The following is a 14,021-nucleotide window of genomic DNA, read 5'->3' on the forward strand; positions in this document are numbered from 1 at the left end:
TCAAAGAGTAGCAACACATGATCATCGCATTCAAACATATTTCAAAATAAAAACATAAAAACCAAATATCATCCACATATTTATAATATCCCAATGCTACTTTCTATTCCCTGAACGACGATCTCTTTAACTGACGATGTTACTCGACAAAGCCTCCTAGATGTTATAGCACTCTCTAGATAGGGACTTAGGCTACCATGGCTTGAGAAAGGTAAAACGTGAAAAAGATCTTTTTGGAGGTGAAGAATGTAATGAATTGTTGGCTAAAAAAGCTCTCCAATTTATACGATAGAGGAGCTGACCTTCATTAAATCAGATTCTTCCACATTGCAAGTAATTCTAGCCTTGTGACAGCTGACAAGGTCAATTGTCCGTCCAGAAGGTTCCCATAACCACCTGATAACTCATCTTTTGTTGCAACATCCCCTTTCGCTTTAACCAATACTACAACATCAGTGTAATACTTTTCAATAATAAAATATAAATCAGCCCAAAGTCACCCACTTAATTCTCATGATGAAAATATGTAAAAATATATTAAATATGATCCTAAAATGCTCCTAGGAATTTTGAAATACAAGTTAAACTTATGTATGAAGAACTCAAATGATAACTCTTTTGGAGAGTTATCACACCCCAGACCTAAATGTTTGCTTATCCTCAAGCAACAACATGCATGCAACTAATACTAATAGTAATGCCATATAATAGTAACAAAACCAAATAAAAAATTACATTCCTTTTTCAATCCTCAGACAATGTTGCAGTAGAACATACAACATACATATAATCTTAAATTATGGAATACAATTTCAACTTATTAAAATCAGAGTCCAAAGAGTGTAAGGTGTGCAATGTAGGTGTATCCAATCAATACTTAGCTAAGTTAGAAAAATTTGTTCCTACTCTGTTAATAATTTTCAATGCTATTGTAATTATCCTATACTAATGTTGGAGCATTCCAACTTATTACCTAAGACTATGTTTGAGTTATTACCAACTTTTCCAACTTATTTCCTTATTTTTTAAATAAGAATAATTTCTATAGAATCTAATAAAGATAAGAGATTTGTAATTCAAAATTTTCTAATTTATCTAAGTATTGAGAATATACACCTAAAGTGTTAAAAGAAAATTCTAAGGACCCTAACTTAAACAAGTCTCTATAATATCCCTATAACATTTCACAGTTCAAAATTTTCATCATTGGGCATCATCAAAATTCTATTTAAAAACTTCATTGATTTTATAATACTAATTATACAACATTATCTATGCAAATTCTAAATGCAACAACAAAATGCAATACTATCTTATCTTAATTTCCTAAATGCACTAATTAAACAATACCAATGAACAACACCCCCCCCTGTTAAAGAATCGAAAAAGAAAATGAAAGAGCACAAGATTTTTTAACAAGGTTTGACAATGTGCTTACGTCCTCGGTGCCTAGGCGGCGCTAGAAGTTTTATTCAATGTCTCATAGGTTTATGTTACATCTCTATTTATAATAAAAACCTGGTATATCCGCTCCATCCCCTATCCTCTTTATCGGTATATTTTATGAGCCATATGTAACAAATCTCCACCTTGGCGAATATCCTGCCCCTTAGGAGACGTCAATGTGGGTTGGGTTACCTTACTTCTTTAACAACTCGAAACATTCAACAAGTTCAAGCAATGCTTGAACTTGTCTATCGTAACTGGCTTGGTGAACATATCAGTGGTATTCTCATCAGTATGTACCTTCTGAAACAAAACCTCTCCAGATGCAACCAGCTCTCTGATCTTGTGGAACCTTACATCAATATGTTTAGTTCTAGCACGATACACCTGATTCTTAGCCAAGTGAATAGCAATTTGATTCTCACAAAGCAACTGAACTCCACCTTGCTGAACACCCAACTCCTTCACTAAACCAGTAAGCCATAAAACTTCTTTTGCAGCTTCAGCCGCTGCCATGTATTCAGCTTCGGTTGTAGATAGTGCCACAACAGATTGAACAGTAGACTTCCAACAAATAGGCCCTCCACCAAGAGTAAACATATACCATGTTGTAGATCTTCTATTAACTAAGTCACATGCATAGTCTGAATCCACATATCCTACAATCAAAGGATTATCCTGCTGACTACCAAAATCAATTCCATGTCCCACAGTACCCTTTAAGTACCGAAAGATCCACTTGACTGCTTCCCAATATTGCTTACCAGGTTTAGACATGTACTTGCAAACTTGACTAACAACATGAGCTAAATCAGGACGAGTACATACCATTGCATACATCAAGCAGCCAACAACATTAGAATACAGAACCTTTGCCATACATTCAGCTTCATTTTCTGTCTTAGGACACTGTTCTGATGAGAGCTTAAAGTGATTTGCCAATGGAGTACTCGCTGGTTTTGCACTGCTCATCGCAAACCTTTCTAGCATTTTCTCAACATAACCCTGTTGAGATAGTCATAGTTTCCTTGAGTCTCTGTCCCTGCAAATTTCCATTCCAAGAATTTTCTTTGCAGTACCTAAATTTTTCATATCAAATTCCTGACTCAATAAAGTTTTCAAACTGATAACATCATCCATGTTCTTCGCAGCAATTAGCATATCATCAACATACAATAACAGAAAAATAAAAGAATCAAGGCTCTTAACATAGACACAACAATCATACTCACATAGGTTGTAGCCAATCTTGATCATATAGGAGTCAAACCATTTATACCACTGTCTCGAAAACTGTTTCAACTCGTACAAAGATTTCTTCAATTTGCAAACTAAATGCTCATTTCTAGGTTGAGTGAAACCTTCAGGCTGTTGCATGTAGATCTACTCTTCTAAATCACCATGCAAAAAACTATTTTAACATCCATATGCTCTAAATGCAAATCCCAACTAGCCACCAATGCAAGTATTGCTCGGATTGAAGTGTGCCTGACCACAAGAGAAAAAATTTCATCATAATTAACTCATTTATGCTGTGAAAAACCCTTTGCTACCAAACGAGCCTTGAACTTCTCTCCCTCTTTTTTTGTTACTTCTGGTTTCTTCTTATACACCCATTTGCAACCAATCGGCCTCTTACCCTTAGGAAGGGGAACTAACTCCCATGTGCGATTGTGATTCAAAGACTCCATCTCCTCAACCATGGCAACCATCCACTTGTCATTTTCATGACTAGTAATTGCATCATGAAAAGTAACCGGATCATCACTGCTAACAGTAAGTGCAAAAGAGACCAAGTCTTCAAAACCCAATCTGTTTGGAGGCTTTATATTTGTCTGTCTCACCTTGTCTCTGGCGAGACTATAATCCTGCAAATCATCCGTAGCGGAACCACCAGAAGGTGGTTGAGAAATTTCTGTTTTCTCAACTGGAAACTGCTTGAAATCCACCACTGTCGTGTCTTTCTTCTGTTGCAACATGGACTGTTAATCAAAAACAACATCACTACTGATCACAATTTTCTTCGCAACTGGATCCCAGAACTTGAATCCTTTGACACCTTTCTTGTAACCCAGAAAAATGTACTCCTTCGATTTTGCATTAAGTTTGGATCTCTCATCAGCAGGTACATGCACATAAGCAGGACAACCAAAAACCCGTAAGTGATCAAAACTAACATCATGAACAATCCATACCTCTTCTGTAACTTTCCCAGCCAATGATGCCCTTGGCAATCTGTTGATAAGATAACACGCCATGTTAACAGCCTCAGCCCAGAAGTGTTTGGGAAGCCCCGTATTCAACCCCAAACATCTGGCTCTTTCATTCAACGACATGTTCATCCGTTCTGCAACACCATTCTGTTGTGGTGTCTTGTGCACTGTAAAATACCTCTTAATCCCATGATCCTTACAAAACTGTAGAAACTGTGAATCTGTGTACTCCGTACCATTTTCAGACCTCAAACACTTGATTTTTCATCCTGTTTGGTTTTCTATCTTAGCTTTCCACAGTTTGAACTTCTCAAAAACATCAGACTTATATTTCAAAAAATACACCCAAACTTTCCGTGAAAAATCGTAATAAAGGTAACATAATACCTAGATCCACCCAAAGACAATGTCGTGGAAGACCCCCATACATCAGAATGCACATAATCAAGAATCCCTTTAGTTTTGTTCTTCGCAATCTTGAAACGAACTTTAGTCTGTTTACCAAGAACCCAATACTTGCAAAAGTCGAGCTTACAACTTTTAACACCATGCAACAGATTTCTTTTATGTAATTCAGCCATACCACATTCACTAAGATGACCAAGACACATATGCCACAGTTTGGTTGTATCATCACATGACTCAACAGAATGAACTCTACCTACAACGGTACTCCCTAACAATCTGTAAATATTCCCTGTAGTCATCTTTCCTTTCATCACAGTCAAAACTCCTTTAACAATCTGAATGGTTTCCCTATCCTCATCAGCCTTAGGGATAAAACCATTCTTGTGTAAAGTGCCCAAAGAAATCAAATTCTTCTTCAAATCTGGGATATGCCGAACACCACTCAACGTCCGAACAGAGCCATCATACATCTTAATTCTGACCTCACCAATACCAACAATATTGCAACATCGATCATCACCCAAATAAATAGAACCAGAATGAACCGACCTGTATGTCGAAAACCATTCCCTCTTTGGCGTGATGTGATAAGAACAACCAAAATCAAGAATTCAAACATCTGTCAATTGAGTCGTTGAAATAGAGAGCATATCACCCTCACTGCAATCAAAATTGTCATCCTCGACCACATTCACAGACTTAGAAGAGTCATCACGCTTCTCATCAGTCTGCTTTTTCAACTTCGGACAGTCTCGCTTCATATGACCTGCCTCCTTGCACTTGTAACAGTGAATTGTCTTATTATCCCTAGATTTGGATCTGGAATTCCGCTTGCCAGACCCTGTCTTCCTTGGCTTCCATCCACGGTCTCGATTACCCTTGACATATAAGCTATATGCTTGAGAGCTTTCCCCTACATTCTGCTTCCGTTGGTTGTGAGCCAACAAGGCTACAGTAATCTCCTCAACGTTGATAGTCTCTTTCCCATATGTAAGAGTAATCACCATGTGTTCGTAAGAGGGAGGCAATGAACACAACAAAATCATCGCTCTGTCTTCATCCTCAATTTTCACATCAAGCCGAGCCAAATCAAAAACGATTTAATTGAAGACATTCACGTGTTACGCCAAATCATGATCATCTTGCATCTTCAGCCCATACAACCGCTGCTTTAGATACTATTTTTTCGTTAAGGATTTGGACATAAATTGACTTTCCAACTTCCTCCAAATTTCGTCTGGAGACGATAGATGCATGACGAGTTACATGACCTCGTCCGCCAAACATAATCGTATGGTTCCTGTCGCTCGCTGTTGTAATTCTTCCCAATCTTCCTCATCCATCGACGCCGACTTTGTAGGTTGCAAAGCCTTCAGGATCTCTTGCTGCGCCAACAGATCCTTCATCCTCGTTTACCATAATCTGAAGTTACCCTGACCATCGAATTTTGCAGCTTTGAATTTTTCTCCTGACATCTTATACCAATTGTTGAAGAATCGAAAAAGAAAACGAAATAACACAAGATTTTTTAATGAGGTTCATCAATGTGCTTAAGTCCTCAGTGCCTAGGCGGCGCTAGAAGTTTTATTCAATGTCTCATAGGTTTAGGTTACAGCTCTATTTATAATAAAAACCTGGTATGTAATTAACCCTGTACCGTACTGCGAGGCATAGGCCCCGCACCCGCAACCTATCTAATCACTTTGCTCACTCCACTCCATCCCCTGTCATCTTTACTAGTATATTTATGAGTCATACCTAACACCCCAAACCTCAGGGATGTATTGTCCTCATTGTAAGCAATCAACCAAGTAAAATTAAAATCAACAAAATAAACTAAAACATGTTAAAGGGAAACGAAACTCCCCTATGTGGGTTTCCCTGGGCTTTTCCTAAGACTGATCATGCTGGGACAAACACGCTTTGTTGTCACTTTTGTCTTCATCAAGCCCTTCCACTTTTGATTGGTCGAAATTGACATGGCTTTCGCCACAACAGCATCAGAGACTGGCGTGCTACATGCTATAACATTCATCTTAGCTTTTGGTACATGTGCATGTGTTTGCACCGCTGGTTCTCCCTTGTGTCTCTTAGCATTGTCAACTGGTGCAACAGAAGTGCTCTTAGGCAGACTCGCAATACTAGTTTGTTCAACTTCCTCAATAACCTTGCTAATAATTTGGGCAACATCCAACTCGCGTTCTTCCCTGGCTGCAACATCATGGGTAGTTAAGTCCAACAAATGTTGTGCAGCTTCCTCCACAGTCTTTTCTTTCTCGTGCAGGTTGATAATCTCCCTGTCTATCTCAAGGATGCCAATCTCATCGGAGCCAGCTTCAAGAATCTCAGTTGAAATCACCGAATCGACTTTTATCTTGGTTTCTTCATTATTTGATTCAGCATCAGACTCTTCCTCTTCTTCATTTTTCTTAGTGTCAGTAACCATTGCTTCTCATTCATCACCTGGTTGTGTAGCCTCAACACCCTTAGTGTTGGTTGAACTGTTCTAAGCATCGGGCATGGCTGACTGCATATGATTAATAAACATCTGGGATGAAAACACAAGGAACATGCCTTTAACACCCTTAAACATTTTAGCAAACATATTTTTCATCATTGTGTCTCTATTTTGAGTGTACTTCTAGTACTGCACTTGAGGATTATGCATATGGGACTAATTTTAGAGAGAATGGCTCAGCAATGACATGATGCTTTCTTGGTTCGCTACTACAGATACTAGAGCATTATGTAGCTCTAGTGTAGCTTGTCCAAATTAGGGTGGAGGATGCTCAACAGTATTTGGATCTACAGGGTCTTCAGGAGTTGTATTAGGATCGAGTCATTCTCATAACAACGTTCTCTTAATAAAATAATATGTAATGAGGCTTCGATTTTCAATAATCTGGTCAGAAGACAAAGTGGCTACTTGTGCTTGATAGCACATTAAAGTTATCAATGAAGGGAAAAATAGATAACCGACTGTCTTTTAGGCACAAGAAAATAAATCAGCAGAGATAATTTTACCAACATCGATTTGTCGCCCATATAAAATTGAATGTAACAATAGAATTCTATCTTTAGTAATGGAAGATGAGTTCTTTGTAGGCATTAATCTATTGTGAAGGAATATGAACCATACCCTCAAGTCTCGATGGAGGTCCAAGCGCCTCATCGTGTGGACCCCTATGGTTTATTTGGTTTATGAGCGTCCAAGAAAGCACACATCCACACCAACTTAACTCCAAAACATTCTCCGTAAGATTCTCAACAAACTCAGTGTGCTCAAAAAGCCCTTCTTCAATATCCAACAACGTGTTAATGGGCTTTGCTCACTAGTGGATCATTTTCTCTTTTACAAACACCAAGGGTTTCTTTTTATCGATGAGGTTGCTGTAAAACTCCCACACCATTTATTGGTCAACCTCTTTAGGCCAAGATAAGAACATAATTTTCTCATTTCCTCTTGGAAATGGTATCAACTATATATGTGAATGCTTGTGGGTCTTCCTTGGTAGAGAAATCAATCCTTTCTCCAAACAAAAATCTCAACCAGAAAATTCCTCCGTGTATCGTCATCGCTATTTATCCTCCATAAATCTCATAACTTCTTCACTGAAAACAATCATTTGTTGCATAGAAGATGTTATCGACGAAGGGGTAGCGTCCAACCTAAAGTTTTTGCAATGATTTTCTTTTTTGGGAGCCATAACATAGGAGTTAAATAATTTGGACAATGAAGAAAATAAAGAGAAATAAAAATAGGTTCTTTAGAATGGAACGACTAAAGTGAGGACGAGAAGGTAAATAGGGAAGGTTAAATAAATGTGAGGGTTTTTAAGTGGCCAAAGATTGCGTGTGAAGGTGGTAAAAAATTAGGATTTAAAATTTAAAAGAAACGAATTGAATGAGATAAAGATAAAACATAGATGAACGGTGATGATTGGCTATAGAGTGCGTAAAGGTGGAGATAATAAAGGGTGTGGTATAACTCATAATTACTTTTTACCCTTGAACATTTACCTTCTAGCTGGCCATTTTTGCCAACATTCTGAGTAGCATTTGGTATACAACATATCAACAATTGTTGCACAGTGAGGTGGGGACTTCTGTTTTGTGACGGCTAAAAAACGGTGTGACCGGTTAAAATTTAGACCGGTTATGTTATATCATTTAACCAGAAATATTATCAAGCACAATAACATATTAAGTAGCGCTTATATAATGTAATAGGTAGTGCTTATATAATGTAATAGGTAGCACTTATATAATAAAATAGGCATTTAACCGGAAATATTATCAAGTACAATAACATATTAGGTAGCGCTTATATTGACATATTTTCTCATAAAATCGGTAAATTTCAACCGGTTACATTGTAAATTGGCCTATTACATTATAATTATCGGTTTCGATGTTTTTGGGATCGATACAATTTTAAATGTATAGACACTTTATGCGTGCACCTGTTTGTGCTTTCATTTTAGAAAAAAAGTATCGACACATATTTAAAGAGTGTCAATACATAATGTAGACATATTTGCTAATTAACCGGTATATTTTTACAAGTTAATAATTATCGACAGTTTATGCGTACACCTCGTCTGGACAAGTGTATCGACACAAATTTAACAAGTGTCGATACTTTATGTTGACCTATTTTCTCATATTTTTAGCTGTTATATTGTTATCGATCGATACATTTTCATAAAGTGTCGACACTTTTTAGGCGCTATAACTTCTTCTCTTTTAAATTCATATAGTGTCGATACTTATATTAAATTATCGACACTTTCAATATATCTGGTATCCTTTTACTGGTTTTGTCATATTTTTACCTGTTATATTGTTATGGATCGATACATTTTTTAAAAGTATCGACACTTTTTAGGCGCTATAACTTCTTCTCTTTTAAATTCAGAAAGTGTCGATACTTATATTAAATCATCGACACTTGCAACATATCCGGTAGCGTTTTACCGGTTTTGTCATTTTGAGATCGGTTTTGTCATATTTTTACATGTTATATTGTTATAAATCGATACATTTTCATAAAGTGTCGACACTTTTTAAGTGCTATACTTCTTCTCTTTTAAATTCAAAAAGTGTCGATACTTATATTAAATTATCGACACTTGCAACATATCCGGTATCGTTTTACCGGTTTTGTCATTTTGAGACTGGTTTTGTCATATTTTTACTTGTAATATTGTTAATTTACCTATTACATTATAATTATTTGTTTCGATGTTTTTGGGGTCGATACTTTTGGAAAATGTATCGACACATATGCTTACATATGTATCGAAACAAATCTTTGTGTATACTAATTTTGTCATTAAAAAATATATTTTAACCACCTACATTGTAATTTTACCTATTACTTTAAAGTTATTGAATGTTGTAGTTATTGTACATACCTGGATATGTCCTGCAAATTTAATGTTGTACCCACCCTTCAATTACCACTACCAATACCACATCCTATTGAAAGCACCACTGAAAACATGTTGTTCAATGAACCTTTACTTACATCTCCATCAACTCCTGTTGGGACCACTGAAATTGCACAACAAAATTTTTGCCATGGATCATACCGATGCAGACAATGTTAAGCCAACCGATGAATGCCATGAAGTACATAATGTTGATGAATCTAACATATTGGTTGGTAAGATCTTCTCTTCACGTGATCATGCTTGGTACTTTTACAAGGGATTCGCATGGGAACATGGGTTTAGTGCACGTAAGGGAACAACACGGCTTGACGTGGAAGGGAATGTGAAGACACAATAATTTTGTTGTTCTAAAGAAGGGTTTCGAGTATCAAAAGTCAATATTATTGATCGTCAACGTGCTCATACGCCAGTCACAAGAACAGGATGCAAGGCTAGAGTCATAGTTACAACAACAAATACAAACGATCAGTGGGTTATAAGTAAGTCTTATCAGAAACATAATCATGCATTGTGCATACCTGCTATGACACCATTTATGCGTTCTAATAGAGTTGTAAATAAGGCTGATATCGAGGAGGCAAAAACATTGAAAGAGGTCGGTGTTGACACGTCACAAGTAATGAACTATTTAACGCAGCAGGCAGGGGGCTATCACAATGTTGGATTTACACATAAAGACCTCTACAATGCACTTTAAAGAGGTAAAGCAAAGGAAATCGTCGATGGGGATATGAATGCACTTATTGCTTACTTTGATTATAAGAAACATGATGATCCTGAGTTTTTTTGTGACATACTCGGTAGACGAATCAGGGGCGTTGCATAATCTTATTTGGTCGGATTCTACATTGAGATCAGATTACATATGCTTCAGTGATGTAATTACGTTCGACACAACGTACAAAGATAATTTGTATGGTCGACCAATTATGCCTATTGTCGGTGTCAATCATCACTATAACACAATTGTGTTTGCTACTGTCATAATCGCCGACAAGACGTCCCAATCTTTCGAGTGGGTGCTACATAATTTTTTAGAAGCCATGATGAATAAATCACCTATTTCAGTTGTCACAAATGGGGATAGGGCAATGCAGAGGGCTATCAAATATGTTATCCCTAATGCTAAGCACAGATTATGTTCTTGGCATCTTTCTCGCAATGCACAAGTTAACATTGATGACCCAAAATTTACAACAGCATTCTCAAAATGCATGGCTTCCTGGTGGACAATCGACGAATTTGATATTCAATGGCGTTTAGTTGTTTCAGAATTCAACGTCAAAAATCATCCATGGGTGATTGAGAAGGGAAATACTCGGCACTTATGGGCATAAGCATATCTAACCGGTTATTTCTTTGCTAATATTCGCTCAACACAAAGGTGCGAGTCTATGAATGCTTCACTTGCAATTGCACTAAAACACAAGAATACTTATTTAGATGTTGTTCGTGCAATTGAAAATGGAATTAGTAGAATGCGCTTGAACGAGTTGAAAGCGGATTACTTAAGTTCCCAGATGAAGCCCTTACATATCACAAAACTGGTTGAATTTGAAAGTAATGCTTCTGAGATTTTTACGCGCGAATCTTTTCATGCGTTCCAAGAAGAACTTCAACGGGAGACATTGTACCGGATTCAAGAAGAGATTCAGTCCTTATCAGATGGATGTCAATATTTTTATTTGAAAAAGTACAAAGAAAAAAATAGGACATTTGAAATTATTTTTGATTCTCGTACGGAAACCCTAAATTGCTCATACAGAAAATTCGAGATCGTTGGACTTTCATGTCGTCATCAACTTCACGTTTTGAAGCACTTGGATTACACATATTTGCCCGGGTCTTTGATTCAAAGTAGGTGGACTAAGGATGCGAAGGCTTCTGCACCCAGTTTTGTTGATTTGAATGTGCCTCCAGAAATAATGCAAATGGCAAGGTTTGCTTCTCTACGTGCAACAACAAGTATGCTATGCTACGCTGCATCAAAGACAGACGCGTCTTTCAAAACCGCAAAAGATGAGATGAAAAGACTAACAAAAGAATTTGAGAACTCGTTTGGTTTGAATGATTCAGTCAATCGGAGCAGTGTATTAAACAACGTTCGCGACCCTCAACGAAAATAACGCAAGCGAAAAGAAGTAACAAAGAACAAGGTCGAGAAGAAAATTAGGCGATGTGGGTTTTACAACGGTGAGGGACATAACAAACTAACATGTCCTCAAGTCAAGCTGGGTTTGAATATAAGTATGCAGTCTACTTCAATTGATTTTTTTGAAGACGGAATGGAATGGTTATTCAGTCCAACACATGATGTTAGAGATATTTGGAATAATGCAGAGAACGATCTCCATATATCATAAGTATCAACATGACTCCTACTGTGTATAAGAAACATGTACAACAACCTATTGTTATTGCTAACTTTTCTCATCTCATACATAATTACATTCACATTCAAATTGTCAGTACGTTATGTAAACCACAACATTCAATCTACGACTTTTAACAATTTAACCATAAACTTATTTTTAATTCCACTTACAAAATCATCACCAGTTGCCCCTCTAGAACCGATCGTTTCCATCCGCCATCAACTTCAGATTATCCAGGTTAATCATGTTGACTGCATAACCAATAAAACCTGGGGGTCCAAATGGTCAGCTAGGAATTGGTAAGGCAAGTTTCCTTTGGGGGTTTAGGGACTGAATCCCTCCAACGTAAGAAGTTAATGTTTGAAGATTACAACTATATTCGTATAAAATTAAAAAACAATTCTTCAATAACTGAATACAACTATTTAATGTAATGCTCAATCATGTACTCCTTACTTTGTAGGGATTCAGTCCCTAAACCCTTAAAGGAAGCTTGTTTTACCAATTCCTATCTTACCATTTGGACCCTGAAAGGGTATTTTATTGGCTATGCAGTCAACATGATAATGAGCTTCCTGTATCATTTTGCATTTAGTCAGAATGTAGAGATTTGAAATTTGCAATCAATTAAAAGTTCTTAAAAACTTGAATCCAATTACCATTTCAAGAACAATTACATGAATACATTGATACTTTCTGGTCGCTTTCAATTTTCTTCAATGTTGATACACTGGGGCTCCCTCCATTTGAAGGTCATCACCGTCGAAGTGGAAGAGTTCTCTACCTTTAGGGTTTTCGATTTGAGTTTTATATAAAAATAATGAAGGGAAAAAAACACGCGTAATTTTAAAAAGTGTTGACACGAATTTAAAAAGTTTCGACACATTATGTTGACCTATTTTCTATTTACACCGGTAAATTTAAACCGTTTACATTGTAAATTGACCTATTACATTATAATTTTTGGTCTCGATGTATTTGGGGTCGATACTTTTTATAAATGTATCGAAACTTTATGCGTGGACATCGGTTGGCATTAATTATGGACATAAGTATCGACACAAATGTAAAAAGTATCGATACATTATGTAGACCTATTTGCTCATAAAAATGGTATATTTAGACCGGTTACATTGTTAATTTACCTATTACATTATATCTATGTATTTCGATGTTTTTAGTATCGACACTTCTTATAAATGTATCGACACGTTTTAGTGCAATTGGTTTTGAAATACATTATGGACCAAAAGTATCAACACTTGTTTTATTTTTGTCGATACTTTTTGTACACATGTTTTCTCAAAAACTGGTATACTTAGACCAGTTACATTGTTAATTTACCTATTACATCATAATTATGGGTTTCGATGTTTTTGGGATCAACACTTGTTATAAATGTATCGATACTTTTTTGTGCACTTGGTTTTTAAAATACACGCTGGACAAAAAGTATTGACACTTGTTGTATTTGTGTCGATACTTTATGTATACATGTTTTCTCAAAAACTAGTATATTTAGGCCGGTTACATTGTTATTTTACCTATTACATTATATCTATGTATTTCGATGTTTTTAGTATCGACACTTCTTATAAATGTATCGACACTTTTTCGTGCACTTGGTTTGGAAATACATTATGGACAACATGTATCGACACGAATGAATAAAACAAATTCATTATGCACATTATCACTAGTGTTGTTATTTGAGAAAGGTAAGTTGTTACCTTAGAAATGAAATTTGATGTTTTCTCCTAATGCATCCATTGAGTAAGTTGTTTTTTGGATTGATGGAATTTCGGTTTAGGGCTAATATTTATAGTGGAGCCGAAATTTACATTAATTCAAACTCAAACTCAAATTGAAATTTAAATTCAAACTCTTATTATAAATGAAATGAAAATGAAATGCCATGTTAAATTGAACATGTTATAATGTAATATTTACTGTATAAGTCACATGTTATAATGTAATATTCATATTAAAAGACACAGTTACTGTGTTATATGATTTAGTTTTTTTGAATGGAATAAAAATATACACACAATATAATCAAACCAAAACACACATACACAATAAATTTATAGATAACAATGTTCAAATAATGTGCCTACAACGAA

Source organism: Hibiscus syriacus, unplaced genomic scaffold (genome assembly GCF_006381635.1).
Source record: "Hibiscus syriacus cultivar Baekdansim isolate YM2019G1 unplaced genomic scaffold, ASM638163v2 tig00110548_pilon, whole genome shotgun sequence".
In the NCBI taxonomy this organism is placed as follows: Eukaryota; Viridiplantae; Streptophyta; class Magnoliopsida; order Malvales; family Malvaceae; genus Hibiscus; species Hibiscus syriacus.